Consider the following 16,874-nt stretch of genomic DNA (forward strand, 5'->3'; position numbering starts at 1 on the left):
CACCAAGTGTGTGCAACCAGACATGAAGTCATCATTTAATGGCCCTTAGTGGATATTTTGTGGGGAGACTTTTTCATTGACGAAAAAGTGACATACACTGCCTACACCCTTTGGTTATGTCAAAAAGTTTAACAAATACTCAATCAAGGTAGAGTGAATAATACTTGGCTGAAATATGAAATATGTCAAAATTCCATTTGTCCATTCTCACTCCATAATAGGTCCTATAAGTATATATTTATATATATATAAGTATATACAACCATAGTTTATATGGAACACAAAGTACACTTTAATTGTTAGAGAACTGCACTGTGGCACTGTATATCTTACTACAGTGAGGAAACACAAGCTGAGAATACCCAACAACTGCGAAAGGCAGACACCACCCAGAGAAACAGGATGTGTGCACACACACACACAAGTACAGTACACATTACACACAACCACACACATGCACACAACCACACACATGCACACACCAGCGCTGCTAGAAAAATTATGACTATTTAATTGATAAATTATATATTAAAATATATTACTAGTTTTATGGTATATTACAAGGCAGATTGTAGAACCACACAGTCAACTCAATGTAAAGAACATAATCCAGCATGCTTGTCGCTTGAAGGAAACAAATAGCTACAATAGTTATAATTTTGACTATATTATTTAGCCTACTTAATGATGATATTTTACTGTGCTGGGCCCTTAGAATCAAGTGTGTTATCCTTGTTTGTATGTGGTTTTGGTGTTCAATAGCACAACATAGCAAACAACTTTGTACATCTGCCTAAATACAAGCCTGATGAGCTTGGTTTAAAACCAGTTATATATTTATTTGTTTGTACTTATTTGATACATTGAATGTGTTTACACTTTATTTGACAGTGTTGACATAAGAGTGACATGACACTGTCATGAATGTGTCATAAACAAGTCATAACTATTTATGACATAACGCTTCTGTTATTAAGTGACATTCGGTTTTTGTCATAACAAGTTAGGGTTAGGTTTAAGGTTTAGAGTTAGGGTTAGGGTTGGGGTTAGGATTAGGGTTAGAGGTTAGGATTAGGGTTAGGGTTAGGGTTAGGTTTCATGTGTCATGACAGTGTCATGTGTTCATGACAGTGTCATGTCACTCTTATGTCGATACTGTCAAGTGTTACCTTGAATGTTTATATTGACTAACTGCCAGAACAACTGGTGAAACAGAACATGTGCAAACAAAGTGAAAATAGAAAACACCAAAACACAACTTTTAACCGTTTCACTTGTATCACACAGTTCAAAGTAAAACAACTGGCATTGCACAGCATGGCTTAATCTGTGGTTGGCTAAGTAGGCCACTTGCCCACTGACGCTCATTTCTAAATACAGGGCCTGTTTAAAGGTGCAGGAAGTTGCATTTGTTTATGTTTATATTTAAATTTATTAGCAGCAGCTTTTTTCCAAAAAACATATAATACATTTTAACAAAGGACCAAACAAAATACACCAGGGAGGTATCTCACCCCTCCCTTCAGTATTCCCAGAGAAACACACAGAATTGCGCTTTTGTTAGTGGAACAGGCTGCCAGGCGCACCTGCAGGTGTACGGCCGTACGCACTGTGCGTACCATCAGGCTACTCAACAACAAGAGAGAATTTCCTGTGTTTGTGTCTAAGTCTTATTCACACCAAACTGGCCTACCATGACTTCCCAACTCTGCACAGTATCCCATTAACTGCATGACAGTAGGCTATTTACAATTTTCTTTAAAGTAAAGTTTGTAAACACGTTATCAAAATCAACTTAATGCAAAACTATGCACGCACACACCTTTTGTTTGAGTGGGAGAGAGAATACGCACGCAACACGCAACAATTACAGAATTTGTAGGCTAGGCTGTTTGTTTTATTTTACTATCTATAGTTGCTGGTTATCAGCACACAATGTTAAGCTAATTCACTAACTCAAGACTCAGTAGAAAAAACAGAGGCGCACTCAAGGGCTTGATACTAATACAATTTGTATTGAGAGCCGAGGTTTTAACAATGATTCTAAGAACAAAAACTAGGAAACAAACGTTTCGGCCTTAGCCCATTATCAATGTCTCCATTATGGAGATTATGAAGTGTGTAGTCTTGTTGGAAAGCCCCACTTCTGCTCTGTCACGCAATAAAGGTTTCATCTCGCTGCGATGAACACTTCCGTAGCAATGTAACAGAGAAGAAAGGGTGTGTTTTTGGACGCACTTTGCGTCAATCGGGTTTCTGGCGCTTCACTTTTACAATCAGATTTTCAGTAACCATCCAGAGGTCCAGGCCCGTCTCACATCTGGAGTGCTGGAGGGGGTGAGACTGAGCAACACAGGACCGAGAACCCAGTGAGCAAGTGTACGAATTGTTCGTGTATGGCATATCAGTTGTGAAAATAAAGATCTGAGAAACTGAAAACTGACTCACAGATACATTTATTTATAAAAGTGAAAGCCATGCCCCAGAAGGAAAACATTATATAGAAAAGCAAAGCTAGGTAATATCATTTATTCTTTTAGACAACAGGCCAGAAAAACAAAATAATTTTCGATTTGCAGTCTTCAAAGACACAAATCTGTCTTTTCACTGAACAAAAGTTTCACTGAACATTTGAAATAAACTAGAGCTAAAATGAATATGAAACAGTTATATGTCTTAGGTTCCTTGACCTAGAACTTTTAAAAAAAAATGCCTTTCATACATATTTCAAAGAAGAGTAGAGCAGCATTAACAGTGCAAACATTATGACATCATATGTTTAATATTATCAGAGCCACTAGTATCAACCAGTGGTCCTTTAACCAGGTGGTATTAATGTGACCCCTGAACTCTGCTATGTGTCTCTGGAGTCTGACCTATCAGGGAGTCCCTGCATGGGCGGATTATGAACTTTCGGGCCCCTGGGCCCAGATGTATTAAGGGCCCCCCACTTATTGTCGTATATGTGGGAGGGGGGGTTTGGGGGTCCTCCCCCAGAATTTTTTTTATTTGTTTGATGTGATTTCCTGTATTCTGATGCATTTTGGGGATGGCCAATACTAAATTCAATCAGATTCATAGCCTACATCCTGATTTGTTGATATTGAGGCAATGATTCCATGCAAAGGCTTGGGCTTCAGGGCCCCCTGACCCCTTGGGCCCCTGGGCCTGGGCCCTGTAGGCCCATGCAGTAATCCATCCCTGAGCCCCTGCAAACCAGCACACACAGCAGAGGTTCTGTCACCACTCGTAAACTCATGATGGACACAGCTGTAGTGGCCCACAGGGAGTCATAGAAAGGGTCAGGATAGGTTACACAGCTCAGGACTAAACACGGCATGTAGAGCACTACAAGGGTGAACAGGGCAACTGCAAGCACAGATACAGTAGACCTGTGGGCTTGTGTCTGAGTGGGTTAGGAGGTGAGTGTGAAAGTCTGATGATAAACACACTTGTTATGATGGACAGGATCACTGGCACCACACAGAAGATGAGATTGATAGTGTAGTCCAGTGAAGTGAAATTATAACTGACTACAAAGATCCACACAGTTAGAGACAGAGTTGAGGACCAGAGGAAACTCACAAAGCATGATGGATAACCAAGAGACACAACCCCTCTATAGTGCCACCAGCTGGTGGAAGTGCAAACCGCAGAGTCTCACTTCAGCAAAAGCACGATACAACGCCCAGCAAGGTAAACGATCATGGCATGGATTTCCGTCCAGGAGGCTTGTGCTCACAAAAGGACTGAGGAGTACTCTACTATATCACTGAAGATGAGGGAGCAGATGAACAGTGAGACATGACCCCCTGCTTCCATATGGCGTCTCAGAGAGTAGAGGACCCAGATGACAGTGGGCAGCCCCGCACACAGACCAGCAGAGAGGAACAAGGACAGCACAATCTCCTCAGTCATGGTGCAGGAGTTGGATGTGTGATTCGCTGGTTCTGGTTTTATGAGCAAGAGGTTTAAGAAGATAGAGAACAGGGAAATAGGTTATCTTGGTCATGTCAGAGGAGAGCATGTGTCAGATCTTACCCCTGTGACAATTCACTGTGTGGTTGATGTGTGTGCATTAAGGTGTGTTTGCATGCATGCATGTATTTGTGTGTATGTGTTAAGTGTGTGTGTGTGTATGTGTGTGTGTGTGTGTGTGTGTGTGTGTGTGTGTGTGTGTGTGTGTGTGTGTGTGTGTGTGCTTGTGTTTGTACACCACTACTAGATTTCTTGAGGATGAAGAGCATGCAAGAGAACACCCTTTATTTAGCATTTCCTGTTAACATCTTACACATTGTGCATCTAGACCGTGCATCTGACCACACCATTGAGAACAGATAACACCAATCACCAACCACAAGCAGAAAAAAAATTGCAAGAAGTTTGCAAAAAGTAAAAAAATGCATACACTTTCTGACACTTAGAAATGTGATATGTATATATTTTTTAATTTTCATGAAGCCACAATGAAATAATTATTTGTAGGAATAGAATGTTATGAAAATTTAATTTAGCATCATCATGGTAATAATATACAAGCTCTCAATTGAAAGCAAGCAAATCATTACGATTGTAAGTATTTAACTATATGCAAAGTTATAAAAACATAGTTGAAAGGAAAGACAAAACATTGATGAGGCAGACAATAGCTAACATTGTGTCAGATGACATAGCTATTTTTGGAACAGTGAGGAGTTGATTCTAAAATATTAAATTGTATTGCAAATATGGTTTGGGTAACTTATACTTTCTGTTGTGTAATAGCCACAGCAACTTGAAAGTTTTTTTTTTTTTATTGATAATAAAATAAGGTGCAGTAGATACTATAGATGTAACAGTCAATACAAATAGTAGATCTCTTAAAAATAGTAGACTATTTCTAATAAAAGTGACTGCTGTGTGTGTGTGTGTGTGTGTGTGTGTGTGTGTGTGTGAGAGAGAGAGAGAGAGAGAGAGAGAGAGAGAGAGAGAGAGAGAGAGAGAGAGAGAGAGAATGTGTGAGCATTAAAAAGATGGTATGCAATTCGTGTAACTTGTAAACTTGATAATACAGGGTTTTTACTTGCAATCAGTTATGTTTAGCATTTTACTAACATGTGGGATCATTTATTCTGTATGCTTACAAAAAAGATGCAAAAAATATTTTCACTCTAAATTTAAGACTATAAACAATTTTCACAAAAGCAAATACACAATAATTTTGTAATTGTTTTTTTTTATTTTTCGTAAGAGTATGAAAACATGTAAAATGTACTGAAAGGTGTTAGCAATTGTTTTTTATAACACTATTAAAAAAACTACAATGATACATATTTATGTATGTCATGTTAAAATACTTGTGATTGTCTCAAAATTTTGCTGACATATACACTGGCATACATATATCACACTGAACAACTTAAAATGTAAATTTGTCTAACTTGAACATATGTTTATACCTTTTAACTGCATTCCTCTAAAGTACATATGCTTTCATAACCTCCATAGTCTGCACTTAATACAAAAACTGGTTTAATAATTCGAAATTCATAAAAGTGTCTACCTGTTTGGCCTCGTGTCGCAGAACTTCCTGCATCCACTGAATGGCCTGCACTACACTACACCACTGCAGTCGAGAAGATAAGCCACCCCCTCTTCTCTCTTTCTCTCTCTCTTTCACCTCTCTATATTCAGTTCAGTTTAATCGACTGAACAGTAAATATAAGTAATATATAATTATGCATTTATTGACATTTAATTTTCTTTTCATTGTCTTACATTCTCATACCACTTGGAAGGCCAAATTCCTAACCACTAGACCACCATCGCCTTGTATACACAATACGTTCAAAAATACATACTAAATAGTAGGATCGGTTTTCCTTCCCTTGCAAGAATCAGCCACGTGTAAAGCTATTGAAGCAATTCAACAAACAGATAAACAGCTGATGTGAAAGTAAACAAACACCAATCCATCATCAGTGGCATTAGCCTAATCAATCTGGTCCTCTGCCTGGGGCACTACACTCATATCTCTCTCATTGGTGGTGGCAGACCTCATCTTTCTGATCTGAGAGCAGACCAGCACACACAGGAGTGGGTCAGCCATCACTCTCATTCCCATAGCAGAGGTGGTTAGCACCCAGGCCATCTCTGGCACACTGTAGAAGGGATGACCGTCAGAGAGGAATGATGGGTAATGTGCCAGACACATGACTACCAGGAGTGGAAGGTAAACAAATACAAGTGTCACAATTGATGCCATGGTGACCAGCATGGCTGCCCTTCCCTGCCCAGGGTAGGAGGCCTGAGAGCTGATTGGACAGTCAATGAGGGTCAGCACACATGTGGCAATAGTCATGACCAGAGGTACCAAACACAAGAGTACATAAACGCTGAAACTGAAATACAGGGGTACTTCAGTGGTACATATCCGACTAACAAATGCCACACAGAGCCACACAGAGAGACAGACGATCATGGAGTTGGAAGCAGAAAAGATATGAGCTGAATACTGGGGGTGTCTGAGACAGAGGACGCTCTCTAGCGCCACCAGCTGGTGGAGGTAAAGGGCAAGAAGCCGTGTCCCAAAAAACAGGGCAGAGAGGCTCCAGACATCAGGGTGTTGAGCAGATTGCAGGTCACCAAGCATGTTCTGGAACACTATGGGTGTGATACCTAGGTCAGGCAGATCACTGAGGAGGAGGAAGATGATGAAGGTGGAGACCCGGCCACCTCCACGCCAGTCCTTGTACAGGTAATGTATGGCCCAAAGCCAAATAAACAGACCCTCGTACACACCCGAACTGAGGATGATCGCCATGTTGCTGTCATCCATTACTTTAGTCAGTGTGTGGGAAGTACGAGTCATGGGTGCTTGCGGATTTTGGGTTTGGATATCCTGTCAAAATGACATCAATTCCTTAAATTAGTAGTTGACAATATGTGATAAATAATTGCTGACATAGAAAGTATATTTCTATGTATTGTCATATTAAATATGAATGAATATAATGTGACACAATTGACGTATAAAGTATTTATTGTCTGTGTTTGTAGGTATTTTATGGTGTGTGTGTGTGTGTGTGTGTGTGTGTGTGTGTGTGTCTGTGTGTGCTATACATGCTGTGTGTTGATAGCTCTAATAGGAAAAAGAGGAAGACTTTATTTAACGGACAAAACTAGTTATCAAAGCCTGCCACAGCAACTGGCCTACTTACACAACCACAGAGTACACCACACTGTTCAATGTTATTTGTGTTTCTTTAAAACGTGTACAGTAGTAGGGCCTTCAAATGGTTAAAAGTTGCAAAAGTTTAGGTCAATAAAATTTTACTTCAAAATTGTCATAAATAATTAAAATAAAAGCAAATAAGTAAAAATATATGTTAATATATGTTAATCAAAATCTTTTAGGCTCTTAACTAGAGTTATGCACAGAGGTCCATGCTGATTTAATTGTTAGAACAAAAAATCTGCTAAATGAAATGAAGATAGGACAAAAGACAGGTGTCAGGTGATCTCTATGTAATTTTTTATATAGGACTAGTAAAGCAGCATCCAAGGTATTGGATTAATTGAACGTCAAGTTTGTTGTTTATTCAAAATCAAATCTAGCAGTTTTTTTTATTTAAATTTACATTTTAATTTTTGGAAATAAAATGGAAAATAAAAAAATAAATTAGATAATGATGAGAATCTCTTTTGAATGAGTCATGGAAAGTGTCTAAATACTACCTTCAATATATATTCAATATATATAAAATGTTCAAGAGTCTATGCAATTGTTGAAACCTATGTAACTTTTGTTTCTTTCATTCTCTAAGGCATTTATATTTAATTCATGCACACGTGAAATCTAAATTCAATGTATATGTAGGCTATGTAGGGAAGTTTAACAAATCAAACATTTTACATTGATTAAAATGAGCTGGTAAACTAAACTAAACTAAAATCAGAACACTTACATGTTTCTTTTAAGTCAGTGATTACTTTTCTTAATTGTCAACATAAACAACCAGATACAGTATATATTTTTATATTTCTCCAATAGTTCGCAAATTTTTAACAAATCACAAATTTTATATTGATTAAACTGAGCTGGTAAAGCACATTTTTGATATAATACGATATACTACTGGTACTGGCAGTTGTTACCTGAGTCATTATAGTACAATAACCTGTTACCTGGAAAATACATACACAATTTTCCTTCACTTTTAAACATTTCTGAAACCTTTAAACAAGAGCTTACCTTTACTTCTCTTGTTCCTCCTCAGACCGCCTCACCTATCCGTGTGTAGAGCAGTGAAGAGACTAAATAAGCGATAACGCCATCAGGAAGGCTGAAGACGGAACTACTCAGCACTGCCCACCAATGGTGGGGCAGAAGACTGCCAAACATCAAAAACTTAAGCCCTGAATTACAATTCATATATTCAAATTTAACCCCACAATCTATTTATTTAGTTGTCTATTTTTATATTAATTATGTTGGACATACATTCAGAGAGTCTGATAGAAAACACCTAATTTTTTTTAAATCAAAGAAGTGCAAGCCATCGCATAATTGTGTCTTCTGTGGACACAGGTGTACTTGTACTCTCATTCATTACTGGTTCAAGAGGAGACTGGACAGCCTTCAGTGCTATTGTGGTCACTCTCTATATTGCCAGCTGGGGGAGCCAGTGACCACAACCCTAGCATAACCACAGCTTCACTCAGAATCCTTTCAATACAAACTACATCCTCTCCACTTTGCCAATTAGTGGTGAAAAGGTGGTATTATTTTAGCAGGTCAAAATAATACAGGTATAATACAAGTTGGATGAAAACACCAGGTATATTCATTTTTAAAGATGTATTTACTACAAGATTGCAAACAGTTGTCTCCAAAATCAGAGGGACTATCTCTACCGGACTAAAGCAATATCCGGAGTCCCTCCAACACCATACCCCATGTTCTCAACATGAAGATCCATAGGCATTTTATGTATTGGAGAATCAGTCCATAGCCATGTATTCAGAGATGTTTGTAGAATTTAAAAGTAAAATGTACAGTACCGACGCCTATCTTAATACCATCCAAATCTCCCCTTCTCTAAAAGGGTGTATTGTATGCTTGTTTAGTTTAGAATAAGAATGGATGACACATGGATGGACTATACGGATGCAGTGGTTAGTGACAAGTTTTTGCAGTAATGTAGCATTGTGGTAACACTTTACTTGAAGGTATCTACATGAGAGTGGCATGATAAACTACAACATGGCACTGTCATAAAGATTTATGCACCATTAAGTGTAATTTTAATAAGTATCATCAGTTTTTTTCATGACAAGTTGGCATTGTTTGGGTTGATTATGAGAACTTGACGTTAATCAAAGTGAATTACCAGAAGTTGTCTTGGTCATGACAATCATCATTTGAGGAATTACACTCATTTTCCACCTCCCCTTGAGTTAAACAGTTGATTTTTACCTTTCTCAAGTAAGTTCATCCAGCCGTTCTCTGAGTCTGGCTTTTAGCTCCAGCCTGATAGATCATTGAATCGAATTAGACCATTAGCATCTCGCCTGCTGCTTACACTTTTTTAACTTGAGAAGAGACAAGTTTTAAATAGGAAAATTACCAGAAATCTTTAGTCACTTTTATATGTGATTCTAGCAGGCGAGATGCTAATATCCCTTTAAGGGCGCATTATCAGTGATATGGGCGGGTGCACAATGCACTATGCTTCTTTCATCCACAAATGTGCACCAGCGCACATCCATGCAAAACATTACAAAAACATACAGAAATTACTGTAGAATAAAGATATTACAAAATACATCTCACAATATTCCCCATCATTTGCAAATTGGTAATGATGGAGAGGCACATATGAAGCACAGCTGAATACACACTGTCACAAGATGTAAGCAACTTCTTTGCAGGATAAACATTTTTTATTCAGTCATTCCAACATTATTGGGGTAATTGTTGCTTTTTCCAGGTTATGTTTTCGATGGTAACCCATTGTCAGTCAATAGTGAAAGTAATTAACTGTCGTTGACTGACACCACGGTGAAGTTAGTTTCACTTTGCCAATGAGTTCAAATTATAGACGAGTGCAAATGCGTGTAGGGTATACTCTGCTTTGTTTTAATAAAGCATGGTTTAGTGGAATATGATATGGTCTCGCGTGCTTGAATTATTGAACTGTTTATTAAATTGCTTCTTTGTTTTGCATATAGCTGATTTATAATGGAGGACGACCATTGTAATTTAGTGTACAGTATACTGTATATGAAGGATTGACAAGAATCTATCAAAATTGGGCTGCCCTTTTAGACTGCTTCATTTAGCAAGACAAAAGGTGCATGCACTGCCTGTAACCCTTAGGTATGTGAGTCAGATCTTTTGACAAATACTCAATCAAGGCAGAGTGAATAATTATGGGCTGGGTTTTGTGAAATATGTCAAAATTCTATTCTTCCATTCTCAGTCCATATGGGTCCTTACTATATACCATTCCGTACAGTATATACACGCATAGATATGGAACAAAGCCAACACATAAAAAACTTCAATTGTGTTTCCCCCCTGTTAGAGAACGGCACTGCAGCAGACCGCAGTGAGGAAACACAAGCTGAGAAACATACCCACCAACTGAGACGGGCACCAGACACCACCCAGAGAAACAGGATGTGTATGTGCACGGACACACACACACACACACACACACACAGAGAGAGAGAGAGAGAGAGAGAGAGAGAGAGACGTACACACACGCACCCAGAGAAACACACACACACACACACACATACATGTGCACACACACATGCACACACCAGGGGCACTGCTAGAACATTTGGGCCCTATGAAATAAATGTTTGTTCTCTGGGGCCCCTTGTCAATGCTGGGCCCTTAGAACCCCCACCCCCCACCCCCCCACCCCCCTCCGCACAGAACAAATGCAAACAATGTCAAATTAGAGAAAGAAGGACAAAAACACAACTTTTAGCCGTTTCTCTCGTATCATACATTTCAAAGAAAAACAACTGGCATTGCACAGCATGGCTTAATCTGTGGTTGGCAAAGTAGGCCACTAGCCCACCGATATTCATTTCTAAATATAGGACCTGTTTAATGGTGCAGTCAGTTGTGCAGGAAGTCCAAAACAACGTACATTTTGTTTTGGCCGAGAAATTAAATTTGCTGCCAGGGCTAGTCTAGCAACTCTCCGTTGGCTTGTGAGCTCCAGAAATCGAAACTTAATCAGGCCATTGAAATCGTGTATAGAGTCGTTTGGTGGGCTTAACATAATGATTGATGGCAGAGTTGCAACGGTTTGGCTTGAATTCCCTGCTACTTGAAAACAAATATCCTATTGCGTCCTATTGCGTGCAGAGGGAATTTGAAAGACAACTGATTATCCCGCCCCTCGGACTGAGCACTGCGAACGGTGAGTGCCCAGACCCTACATTTTAATGTGGGTCTGGCTCGCCAGGCTACACGGAATGGGCAGCTAGCAGATCATGAGGATATGATTGCTGAATGTGGCAAAGCATGTTATGAGCTTGAAATCATGTATGATTGCTGACTGCAACTTGAAATCAGAGAACAAAACAATCCCGGACGAGCCCCCACTTTTATATTAAGACAAGGCCAAGACAAGATGATTTCAAAAATCAACGTTGAATTTTTTTTTTCTAGTGGTTAGGGATCTGGTATTCCAAGTGGATCACCATGAATGTTGCTGACTAAAGGTTCCATTTGATGATTTAATGCTGAACTGAACTGCAGAGTTAATGAATGCATTTTTTAAATCTTAAGTGGACAACTTGTCATTTAGAAATGTGAGATATCAAAAAGAATGCCTTTTTTTATTTTTATTTCATTATTGTTCTTTTTCTTTTGGTAGGATTCAGTAAATAAGCAACATCATTTTACTTATACTTACTATTCAGTTGATTAAACTGAACAGAAAAGGGAGAGATAAAATGAAAGCGAGAGAGAGAGAGAAAGTGAAAGATAGAGAAATGAAGAGAAGGGGAAGGGGCCTGGTTCTCTCAACTGCAGTGGTGTAGTGTTGTGTAGGCCATTCAGAGAGTGCATTAAGTTCTGCGACATTAGGCCAAACAGGTAAGACCTCATATACACTTTTATGAATTTCGCTTGTTAAACCATGGCTGTATTAAGTGAAAGCTCTGGAGGTTATGAAAGCATACGGTACATACCGGAATTAAATTACAAGGAATAAACATAATTCAAGCAAATTTATTTATATTTGTATATCAGATACATAGAGAAGTTATTCAGTGAGACTTATACACCATCGTAGTTAGTGGGTTTGATCCAGCAAGACCACTATTGTTCTTCTTAAGTTTTCTTATTAGTGGGTTTGATCCAGCAAGACCACTATTGTTCTTCTTAAGTTTTCTTATTAGTGGGTTTGATTACTTCTTCTTTTTCACCCACTTTTTGTACTAACTACTGCTCCTAGACCGTTTGAGCTATCGACGCGGTTCAAACTCCAAAAATTCAGGCCCGAACCGGTGTAGTGCGCGTGTTACTTTCGTGTCGCTGGCCCTTGTCGTTTCGCGGTATTCCCGTTTTTCTGCGTTTTTCGGCCCCATTGAAATGAATGGCAGAATGTTCAGGATTCTAATTCTGATTGTGACATCACAGCTCTAATTGTTTAAGCTTGCACCTGGCAGAATTGACCTGTCGCTAAGCCCCGCCCTCCATTGTTACCGTGTGAAAACTCGGACAAACGTTTTCTAGCCTCTCGGGTTACCGGCTATCAGTATTACACGTCCCCCATGCGAAACGTTTGACCATGGTTATCCGTCGGGTTGTTTTGAGTTAATAAACTCCATAAATAACCATTCATTTGTAATTTTATGCCTCCTCCCTGTTGTTTCCTATGGAGTTGTCCGAGCTGATGTCCTCATTGGCTCATCAGCGTTCTAAGGGTGGCGCTTAGCGACAGGTCAATTCTAAGCCATCTGGCACTGTCTAATGGGCTGGGCTGGCTGTCTGTATATGAAGGTGTGTGCATGTAACTTTTGACCTGTATGTCCGATTTTCATAAATGAGGTACCGTTGGAATCCTTGAATGAAGCCCAGTTCAATGCCGTGCCAGCACCAAGTGTAAAGGTCATGTAAAAAAAAATTTTTTTTTTTTAAAAAATAAACATTTTTAAAGCCAATCCATGTTTACACAGGTCATTAAAAAATATATATACATTATCCAAATCCATTCAGCCCAGTTCAATGCCTTGCCAGCACCAAATAATTGTTTAAAGTGAATCCATGTTCATTCAGGTTATTTAAAAAATATATGTCTTTTTCCCAGTCCATTCAGCCCAGTTCAATGCCCAGCTAGCTCCATTCAAACTTCATATATACAGTTGTATAGATTACAACACTGAGAAACACACATTCAGTCAGATATTATACACATCCACGCCACACTACTGTTCAAGTTAAAGGAATTATCCGGAGTAAAATGCACTTTAGATCAATTTACGGATGATTGGGAGTACATACGTCGGATAGAGAGTCCAGAATGAATTTCATCAAGCCAGTACCTTTCCGGAAATGTTGCCATCTTTGCTGCCACCTTTAGGGGAAAGTCCGTAGGAGTCGATTGCCAAGTGTGCTCTGGAGATTCACAATTTCGTCGCCGTTTAAAAAAAAAAAAAAAACATAGTCCAGTCCATACAACTTCATTTCAATTTCAAAAGAAATACTGGTATGGTGTTACAACGATGTGGAGTCGAAATGTAAAAGTATGGTTTTAATGTGTAAACAGACCAACCGCGATTTTCCAATGAAGTGAATGGAGTCATTTTAGGTACTACTTTCACGAGGTCTGTAGTTCTGTCAAAATTTATCTTATCTTTGAACAGACTACATGGTTATCTTACTTAGACTTCGTAGATGTAGTGACTACAATTCTCGAGTTCCATTATCAGCATCATAGTTGGCCCCACAAGACTTCCTTTTTAACATTCCATATGTTATCTTAATGCAGAGGAAGTAGATTGGGGCCCAAATAGAACATTCAAGCATTGTTTTTGTTTACCTTGTTGAAAGGGTCTATAGGAACCATAGACTGTAAGATAGGAACCTAATAAAAAATGCTCACTTAAAAGAAGAGTGGACAGGCGGATTTAGAGGGTTTTGCATTTAAACTCTTCATATGCATTCTTAAACTTTTTGCAAACTTACAACAAAAGTTTTTTACTGCTTGTAGTTGGTGCTTGGTGATCTGTTCACAATGGTGTGGTCAGATGCACGGTCTAGATGCACAGTGTGTAACATGTTAACAGGAAATGCTAAATAAAGTAAAGGCCTTTGAATGTGTGCTGTTCAGTGAATTAATAACCAGGGCAGGTCAATGCGAGCTCTCTGCCATGCGGCTCCATTCTTCTGAGTGGGGCAAATGAAACACCTTATCAACAAAATCAAACACCTTCACACAATACACATCCATGCCAACGCATGTGACAGGGGTAAGATCTGACACACTGCTCTGGCCAAGGTGACCTACAGTATGGTTCTCTATCTTCTTAAACCCCTTTCTATTGTGCTCATAAAACAGAACCAGCGAATTACACATCCAACTCCTGCACCATGGATGTGGAGATTGTGCTGTCCTTGTTTCTCTCTGCTGGTCTGTGTGCGGGGCTGCCCACTGTCATCTAGGCCCTCTACTCTGACCTGCCCTGGTTATTAATGCACTGAACAGCACACATTCAAAGGCCTTTACTTTATTTAGCATTTCCTGTTAACATGTTACACACTGCGCATCTAGACCGGAAGCAGGGGGTCATGTTTCACCGTTTATCTGCTCCCTCATCTTCAGTGATATAGTGGAGATACTCCTCAGTCCTTTTGTGAGCACAAGACTCCTGGACGGAAATCCATGCCATGATCGTTTAACTTGCTGGGCGTTGTATCATACCTTTGCTGAAGTGAGACTCTGCGGTTTGCACTTCCACCAGCTGGTGGCACTAGAGGGGGTTGTGTCTCTTAATGCATCATGCTCTGTGAGTTTCTTCTGGTCCTCAATTCTGTCTGTCACTGTATGGATCTTCATGATCAGCTGTCACTTTGTCACCATTGGCTACACCATCAACCTCATCTTCTGTATGGTGCCAGTGATCCTGTCCATCATAACAAGTGTGTTTACCATCAGACTTTGCCACTCTCCTCCTAGCCCACTCAGACACAAGCGTCCAGGTTTATCTGTGCTTGCAGTTGCCCTGTTCACCCTTGTAGTGCTCTACATGCTGTGTTTAGTCCTGAGCTGTGTGATCCTGACCCTTTCTATGACTATGACCCATGGGCCACTACAGCTGTGTCCATCATGAGTTTACGAGTGGTGACAGAACCTCTGCTGTGTGTGCTAGTGTGCAAGAACACTGATGTGTAAGACTTATGATCATTTAGCTTCAATAGTATTTAAGTATTACTTAAAGGGACACAAGGCAAGCCTGATGCTTTTTCTCTACGAAACTCCCCCTCGCTCGGTCTGAAGCTCTTTTCCTTTTCTTTGCGTCTTCCGTCAAGGGTTTTCGCTGCTTCTTCGCTGGCTCTGCCATTATACACACGTTTGCAACAATCTCTAGCGTTTCGTTAGCCTGCCTCTCTGCTGTAAACTGATCCTGCTTCGGTCGGTGGGTACGATACACTGAACTTGCAAGCGGGATATTCTTCCTACAGGCAGTAGGGGCGGGCGAGAGAGTCTTCATTCGCCCTGTAACGAGTCATTTAACCATATACCGACTTACGAAGATGAGTAATTAACACGAAAACATTGCCTGGTGTCCCTTTAACCCAAACGGATGAGCAACAAAATCATGAGTTTTAGAAATTCAGACTGTTATTGACTTTGCATCAGAATAGCTTTGAACTTCAGACGTGACTGTGACTAAATACCAGATGAAGATCACTGATTTTTTGTTTAGGAAAAGGGGATACATCCTGTAGTTACTTTACTGTCTAAAATGCTTTTTAAATGTATCTTTTTACAACCCACTCTTGATTCTAGTCATTTTTGCCTGTTATTTTCCCACATATAAAAGCCTTTGCAATTGTGTGTATCTGCCGTTTCTTTAGTGGTGTGATATCTGTTCGGTCAGATGACCTATGTTGTGCATGTTAGAAGACACACAGAAACAAATACACCGGAGTAGAAACACACACTCACACACCAACCACCCAATAAACTGCAAAGTGACAGGTGTATAATCTGACATCTATGCACCCCTGTCATGACCAAAGTGGTGTGACCTGTGTTTTTGTGTTAAACCTCTTCCTATTGCGCTCATAAAACAGAACTTGCAAATCACACATTTAGCTCAAAACAACACAACTTGCGTTGTGTTGTTTTGTGTAGAAAACAACACAACTTGCGTTGTTTTTAACACATCTCTGTGTCCAGATAGGGACAATACAGCTTGTGTTGTTTCCTTTTTTATTTGTTACAAAATATGTGTTGAAAATAACACAGCTTGCACTGAAAACAACAAAACTTGCATTGTTTTTCAACACATCTCTGTGTCCAAATAGGTACAACACATTTGTTTTAAGAGTGTAACTTTCCTGGACAGAAGTTCATGTTTTACACTCTGAAATCAAATGTGTTAGAAACAATACAAACAGTGTTGTCCCTATCTGGACTAGATGTGTTGTGTTAAAATGAATTACAAAAACAATGTGTTGTCCTTATCTGGACATAGTGTTATTTTCAACACATTTGTTTTAAGAGTGTAGTATTTCACCCTGCTGGTTGTTGTATCATGCTTTTGCTAAGAAGGGGATACTCTGTGGTTTACACTCCCACCAGCTGGTGTAGCTAAAGGGATTCACACATGTTTACAGTCTGCTCATGGTATTGAAT

Source organism: Alosa sapidissima, chromosome 18 (assembly GCF_018492685.1).
Source record: "Alosa sapidissima isolate fAloSap1 chromosome 18, fAloSap1.pri, whole genome shotgun sequence".
Classification (NCBI taxonomy): domain Eukaryota; kingdom Metazoa; phylum Chordata; class Actinopteri; order Clupeiformes; family Clupeidae; genus Alosa; species Alosa sapidissima.